General features: G+C 38.0%; 1 pseudogene; it reads right to left on the bottom strand.

Moving 5' to 3' along the window:
- Positions 1–3,642: 3,642 nt before the first annotated feature.
- On the bottom strand, positions 3,643–7,352 carry LOC133091400 (sorting nexin-19-like; annotated as a pseudogene).
- Positions 7,353–8,538: the final 1,186 nt, after the last annotated feature.

Raw genomic sequence — 8,538 nt, 5'->3', positions numbered from 1 at the left:
TTATACTCTAATAAAGATGTTAAAAAAAAAAAAGAAATATGAGAGATGCCAGTTATAGATGTGAGCGTGAATATGAACCAGTGAGTGTTCATATTCTGAGATTCTTTAGAGACTTAGCCTTGGTGCTTTCACAGAGACCCTCATTTAGAAAGATGTCATAGGAAGAGGCTAGTGTGAGTTCTCAGCATGCCTGGGGGGGAAATATATCCAGTTATCAGACTTTTTCATCTGTGCTAGTGATTTATCAATACAGTCTAACCAAATGCTTTATTAATTTGGAAGATGTCATGACTTTATTTTATATCTTTTACTGCTCAGGCCAAATACTTTACTAATCATCACATGTGTTTCAACGATTGAGGCACACATTAAAATACTTGACAGGCTGCCCATTAATCTACACATTGCAGCCCACTGTGCACTTGGCTGATGGAATTTCACATTTTATAGACCCATCTTTGAATTTTGATGATTTGGTTCAGTATTGTTAGCAGAGAATTTGCCGTCTTGGGGAATGTATTGCCCATTAAAAGTGACATGCTAAGGTGATTGGGATGTGTCTTGATTTAACAACTGAGTTTATAATTGTATACATTCCACTGATCACAAAGCTTTCTCTGGTGAAAGGGACTTTGGCTCCTGTGTGTTTATGTTATAAAAGAGCTTTCTTTCTTCTACTTTTAGACCCTAAACTGATGAAAAATATTCTTAAAGTTCAAATGGATAATATTTATAGATCTTCTGGAACATATATATATATATTTTTTCCTTTTTAAAAAATATAATATCTCAAACCCTACCAAGCTACACTAAATAAAGAAGTCTTCAGAAATTGGTGGTCACAAAAAAAAAAAAAAGCTTTAAATAAAATCCTCAGAACAAGCTCCAGAAGATTCTAGGTGCTACATTATACTCCCATTGGCATTATTGACTATCTTCAATATATTGCCAGGTAAATTCAAGAACTACACAACAACCAAAAAGAAGAAAAAGCAGCTTTATTTGACTTTTTTTTCTAAGGTGATGTCTATTAAAATTTTGAACTTTCCCCAGTCATCTTAGTCTGGAATCAACATAGCTTTAATCTTGCATGTCAATCATTCAGAGCATGACCTCCACGGTGTGCATAAATATTTATTCAACAGACATGTGTTTTTGCTCCCTACTATGTATTAATCATTTGATTGAAAGCAGTATCCTCAAGGCAGTGGTTGGAAGATACACACGAGAAGTTGAGAAACAAACTATCAGAATTCAGAGTATGAATTTTTCAGTACATTTAGTGGAGTAAAAAAAAGGCAACACTGAGCTGAGAAAAATTAGCATCAGCAAAGGGATATTGAATGTATCCACTGTAGACTATGAGTTCAGGTTAAGCTGTACTCTAATCTCAGTCCTGGATTCACAGAGTTACATGACTCAGAGAAAGATTTTTAAGTCTCTCCATGCCTCAGTTTCCTTGTCTATGTATTGACTCACTCATGTTGAGCTCACAGATTGTTGTGAAGAATTAAGGATAAGAGAGACACTGTTAAATATTGAGTGCCTGAGAGTAATTTTGTTAATAAATATGTGGTTATATTCATGCTATTATTAAAAGAATGTAGAGAAAGGAAAGTTTATAGTACATTTGCATAGCCAGATGAAGTTCCACGGAAGAGATGGACCTGCTTTGGGCCTAGAGTAGACTGGTTGTTTAGTGAAATAACAGTGAGGATGCCCATATGAGGAGAAAATTATAAGTGGAGAAAAGGAAGTAAGACATTGTACATGGAGCATACAGGTTCATTGGGAATGTCTGAGATAAGTAGAAAGATAGAGATAGATGATAGATGATAGATAGATAGATAGATAGATAGATAGATAGATAGATACATAGATACATAGATAGATAGATAGAGATAGGGAACGTATTCCAAGAATGTGGGCTACACCAAAATGTAGAGAATCTAAGGAACACAGAGTAGAGTTTGTAGGTTTTCATTTCTCAAATTTGGATTCAGAACATGCTAGTGTATTATCAGGTTTCAGATGAATCATAAACATTTAATTGCTAAGAACAGTTAACATACTGATATTTTTGATAATTCACTTAAAAAGTGAGAGAATTATGATCAAGATGTAGGACTTTATCACATAACCCTAGCAAATTACTGTTGAAATTATAGCAGAGGAAGTAAAAAGGAATAAATCAATAACAGATATCTGAATGCAGTTGACTTTGGACAGAGAGATTGGGAACACGGAGTATGAGCATGGGACCACCATTTTTTATTATAAAAAACTCTGTTTCAGTTGAATGTCAGATGAATATATCATTGCCATAAAAGCTAAATAAATAAAGAATACAAAAACATACTTTCCCATAATAATATCATTCTTAGCAATGTTTATTGGATGTAGTTTCTTTGAGAAAGTGTTATAGCCAGTTATGAGATGTAGTCCATAAACCTGAATATGCCCATGGAAGATGGTCTCACTTTTGTTCATCATCCCTTGTGTGTTACAGAAAAAAAAAGGCAACCACAACTCTTCTTTATAATAATACCACATTCACTCTGCATTTATACTGAAAGCATAAAAAATGCATTTTCTTTAGTATACAAAAATTTCCCACCATAGCCATGAAAAGCATTATGTAAGGATATTCTTGGTAAGAAAATTTCCAGACTTCATAATCTTATATTGCTTCTTAGGAACTGAATGATTTACTTGTCACTATTTTTAAGTCCTTGGAAACTCTTTTCCTTTCATATGCTTCCATTTCCACAACATAATATCAGTGACTATTTACACACACACACACACACCCCACAGATCTGTTTTAAATGAAAACTTAAACCTAAGTCCCTAAAATTATACAGGGACCCTTACTATTATATCATACATTTCTGGCCATGGTTTCACAAATTATGTACCAATAATGTGTGAGATCTTTACTAATCCAGTGAATCAACAAGCATGTCGAAAAAATCTTTAAGTGGTGGTCTAAATGTGCAACGTATTATACCAAGTGCTTCACCTTTGACCAGATTCGGGTGGTGAGAGACTGTAAAGAACATTTCCTGGTTTAAAAATCTAATAGAATTTATTTGAGGAAGAGTCATTATACAATCACACAAAAATTAATCCTCCCACCCTTCCCAAATGCCACTGCCTATGCGCTAGTGTCATAGACCTGACTTAATCCAAGTTCAGCCCTAAGTGCAAAACTTCTTAAATGCAAATCTGGTCAGACCCCTGCTCAAAACCTTCAATCACGCAGGATTCTTAATTGCATGAATCTGGTTAGCTTAAACAGCAAATAATTGAATATAAGTATTACATACATTACAGAATAAATGGGGGAAGACTAAAGAAAGATAGAAAAATGGGTGGAACTCAAAGCTACTGTGTAGGACAAGAAGCAGGCAGTGTCATATACACTTGTTTAAAAAAGGTATGGAGATGGATATGCACATAATAGGTACATACATACTCCAGTCACTTGCCACAAATAGAGTAGAACTGGCAGGGAAGGAGATGTACCATTGTGAAACCAGGTCTTCTGAGCTATAGCTCAGTTCCAGAGGAAACAGGTTTCTTGACTGGTCTCTCAGTGGTGGAATAACCCTTCTCCCTCAGTGGATAAGTAACTTATGGCTAAGCAGAGATACCAATTCTCTTGGAGTTGCCTGGGGTATCTGAGGCAGAGGTGGTTATGGTAGAATCTTCAGTAAAGGCACTGAGATCCAAGAATTCCAAGGTGATGATCCAAAGGCAGTAATCAAATGCCTGTTGATTAAGGGTTTCTGTAGCAACTCCAAGACTAGACTACGGCTCAGCCTGCATTTGTTCACCCCAAGAATTTCTAGGAAAATATTTGCCAGGACTCCCATCAGCAGCTGCTTTCTGCTCCTAGATCCTTACAGTGCATGGACAGTTAGCAAAACTCCCCCAGGCCAGATGGATTCCTGAAGAAGCCAGAGCTACTGTACCTTGTGCTGTGAACGTGTTAGATTAGCTACTTGTGTCTCTAGCCACCTCTGAATTAGGGTACCAATGATGAGATAAAGAGCCTTCTGCATGCTTTCCATACATAGCCAAATCCACTGTTACATTAGTCCCAAGAGGAACAGATCCAGGCCTGTGTCAGCTCACTATGTCTCTGTTCTTGGATCACCATCACTGAGGTCTTATTCTGGCATGGGTGCATCTGACCAGTAACCATCCACTCATCCTTTGAGAATTTGTCTAGAATCTTTTTCTGGGGCTTCTGCTGGCTGCATTTCTAGTAGTCAGTATGTCAGTATATCTAGCCAGTATATCATCATTACTATTTTATTAGCTAGCTGACACTAATATTTGAGAGTGACACAGTGGCCGTGAATCACAAACACCCCATTATCTTTATGTCTTTATATTGAGAGTCAAAGCCCCGTTATGGTAGGCCTGTTTGATCAAGCCAAAGGGGGTCTGGTACTATTGCATGATATGGGCAGTAGTTTCCACCAATACTATACATAATGGAGAAGAAGTTCCCAGTAAAGAAGAGCAGCTAAATAATATAAACTTGAATGAATGAATGAATTGACTCTCCAGTGTTACATCAACATGCAAATAACTTTATGATTCTCCAGTGCTTTCCAGTCCCTTGTCAAACCTTTAAGGCTTTTCCTGCCATTGTCACTGCTTATCCCTCCACTCTATGTCTCCCCACACACCTTCCCATTCCAAACTCCAAAATCAAGCAATAATTTTGTGGTTTCATTCTGAGAGGTAGTCTTCCTTCTAAGCACATTTTACTTTTGTTCCCCCAAACCACTTCAAAGACAGATATTCTGGAAACATCTACCATAAATAATTCTTATTTTATTTATCAAAATAAATGTCTCTCAAAACACTCTGTCTACTTCATGCAACCAAATGGGGGGTGTTATTTTTTTCTCAAATAGTTTTAAACTTCTAATGACTGTTTAAATTTCACTTTACATTTGAGGATATTTTAAGCTCACTATTAGACTATAGAATTGACTATATTTTATAATAATGTACTTGATGAAAATTATTAGACAGTGACATTCTCCAGCTTCAAGTAATGTCTTTAATATTTTGCTGATCGTATCGCTTAATTTTCTTTTTAAGAATAGCAGTTAAATCTCTATATGTGTGAAAATGGTATCGAGTTTAATAAACATGAAGCCAGAAATGAACAGAGATTCCTTCCAAAGCAGTAAGAGGATTGGTACCAGGAAACAGGTATTTCCTACCTGGAAAAAAGAAAAGTGGAATATGACCATGATGTAGTCAACGTGAAAGTGAAGACATCATTAGTTTAGACATAAAGACACTAGGGCCAAAAAACAGACATGTTGGAAAGCTTGAGGACAAGAATTCAATTTTTTAAAAAAACAAATTTATTTATTTATTTTTGGCTGTGTTGGGTCTTTTTTGCTGCATGCGGGCTTTCTCTAGTTGCAGCGAGCAGGGGCTACTCTTCCTTGCAGTGAGCAGGCTTCTCATTGCGGTGGCTTCTCTTGTTGTGGATCATGGGCTCTAGGTGCACGGGCTTCAGTAGTTGTGGCACACGGGCTCAGTAGTTGTGGCTCGTGGGATCTAGAGCTCAGGCTCAGTAGTTGTGGTGCACGGGCTTAGTTCCTCCGCAGCAGGTGTGATCTTCGCGGACCAAGGCTTGAACACTGTGTTCCCTGCATTGGCAGATGGATTCTTAACCACTGTGCCACCAGGGAAGCCCAGCATTCAATTTTTAATTGACTATCAGTAAGAGCGATTCAAATAAGTTTTACTAGGTAGAAAGAGCCATGACTGCATAGTGATATTTCTAGTTCCAAGGAAACATTCCAAGTTTGGAGGTGAATGAGCAAACATATTTAGAATGAGAATAATTTTTCTAATCTCTATCACAATGATACATTCTTAGCTATTTTATTTCCAAGGAAGGGACTTTGAAAAGTTCTGATATTTGCAGCCTAGACTTTCCTGGAGTCAATAACATTAAAAAAAGACTTCTGAAAAAGAGTTGATTATTCATTCTTCTGTCATCTAAGAAAACCCCCTGCTACCTCTATTATTTCAGTAATTTTCTTCTGCTTTGTAACATAGCTGTTAAAATTCTGAGCCAACCATGTTTTCTAGCTATTTCTCCTCCATTAAATGTACATACCAATACTGACTTTGTAGAGTTTTGTAGAGATCAATTTTTATGCACACGGCACACTGCCTTGTGCATATTAGGGGTCTGGATGCCACGTCTAGCCTCTACCCCTTACCTTATTACATTATGCAGAAACATCCTTTATAGAAAATATAAAGTCATATGCTGTCCTCTGTCCATTGTAGAAATATAAGTATTTGGCTGGTTAGAGGAATTTCAATCTGTACTTTTATAACTGAGGAAACTGAGGCCCTAAGTTATAAATTGACAGGCATAAAATGACTTGGCAAGCCAATGGCAGAACCAATTCCTGGATACATGTTTTTCTGACATCTAAAAATAAGTAATTATTTTAAATTATTAAATGAATAACATTTTTGTAAGCATAGGGTATTCCAGCTACTTATCAAGAATTTTTAGGAGATAGCCAAGATGGTAGCATAGAAAGGCCCTGAACTCAAATCCTCCCAAAGACATATCAAACTTACAACTACTTACAGAGCAACTACCTTTGAGAATAACCTGAAGACTAGACGAAAAGAATTTCCACAACTAAAGAAGAAACCACAAGGAGATGGGTAAGAGGGGCAGAGATATGGTATTGTCAGGACCTACACTCCTGAGTCAGCAAACCCCAAACAGGAAGAATATCACAATCATAGAGGTTCTCCCCAAGGAGTGAAGAAACTGAGCCCAACATGAAGCTCTCCAGCTCATGGGTCCTACACTGGGAAGATGAGCCCCCAGGATGTCTGGCGTTGAACCAGTGGAGCTTTTGTTCAGGAGAGCTGGAGGGCTATAGGAAACAAAGACTTCATGCTTAAAGGGTACCTGCAAAAATCTCACATGCTCTGAGTCACAGCACAGAGGCAGTAGTGAAAGGAGCCTAGGTCAGGCCCACCTGTGGATCTTGGAGAGCCTCCTGAAGAGGAAGGAGACAACTGGACCTCCCCCAGAGACATAGATGCTGGTGGCTGCCACGTTTGGGAACTTGTTCTACTGCAGTAACACTGATGCTGGCAAGTGCCATTATGTAATTCTCCCTGTAGCCCATTAGCACCAGGGAACCAGCCCTGCCCACCAAGAGTTTGGCACCAACACCAAATATCCCGTGGCCATGCAGACAGTGGAGGAAGGGTCTGGTCCCTCCCTTCAGTGGACCAAGACCAGCCCCAATGTTCCCTGGGTTGTACAACATAGCCGTACTGAGAATCAGCCCCACCCTCCAGCAGGACAACACCAGCCCCAAGACTCCCCACCTTGAGGAGCACACAGGTAGCCATGCAGGAAGCCAACATTGTGATCCAGCTGGCCTGAAGCCACCACATGAGGCACAGACAACTTGGCCAGGGGCTAGCCCCACCTACCAATGTGCCCACAGTGGTCAGCCCCACCAGAAGAGAAGGCACACAGAGTGGGCACCCTTAGAGCACATAACTCTGGTGATTGGAGAGGACCATACTGCTAGGCTACATAGAATATCTCCTACATAAGGCCACTTCTCCAAGATTGGGAAATGTAACTGACCTACATAACACATAGAAATAAACACAGAGAATTGGGCAAAATGAGGAGGAAGAGGAATACATTCCAAACAAATACCAAACATAACCTTAGAAAAAGAACTAGATGAAGTGGAGATAAGCAATCTACACAATAAAGAGTTCAAGGTATGATTATAAAGACTTTCACCAAACTTGGGAGAAGAATGGATGAACATTGTAAGAATTTCAACAGAATTAGAAAATATAAAGAAGAACAAAATAGAGCTAAAAAATACAATAACTGAAATAAAAAAATACACTGGTAGGAATCAAAAGTAGATTAGATGATACAGAGAAATGGGAATCACCAAGCTGAACATAAGAAAGAAAATGAAAGATGAGGATATATTAAGAGACCTATAGGACAACATCTAGTATACTAATATTTGCATTACAGTGGTTCCAGAAGGAGAAAAGAGAGAGAAAGGGGAACAGAAGTTATCTGAAGAAACAACAGCTGAAAACTTCCCTAATCTGGGGAAGGAAACTGACATCCAAGTCCAGGAAGCACAGAGAGTTCCAAACAAGATTAAAACAAAGAGATCTACACCAATCACATCATAATTAAAGTGGCAAAAATTAAAGATCAAAAGAGAATCATAAGTGTAACAAAAGAAAAACAACTGGTTATGTTAAAACACACACACACACACACACACACACACATACACAAAACTTCCATAAAAATATAAACTGACTTTTCTGCAGAAATATTGCATGTCAGAATGGCAAGATATATTCAAAGTGATGAAAGAAAAAAACAAACATTCAACAAAGTATACTCTACCCAGCAAGGTTATCATTCAGAACTGAAGGAGAGATAAAGAGTTTTATAGACAA

The sequence above is a fragment of the Eubalaena glacialis genome, chromosome 1, assembly GCF_028564815.1.
Source record: "Eubalaena glacialis isolate mEubGla1 chromosome 1, mEubGla1.1.hap2.+ XY, whole genome shotgun sequence".
Classification (NCBI taxonomy): Eukaryota; Metazoa; Chordata; class Mammalia; order Artiodactyla; family Balaenidae; genus Eubalaena; species Eubalaena glacialis.
Note: the sequence above shows the minus strand (reverse complement) of the source record. Positions and strands in the feature narration are given on the sequence as shown.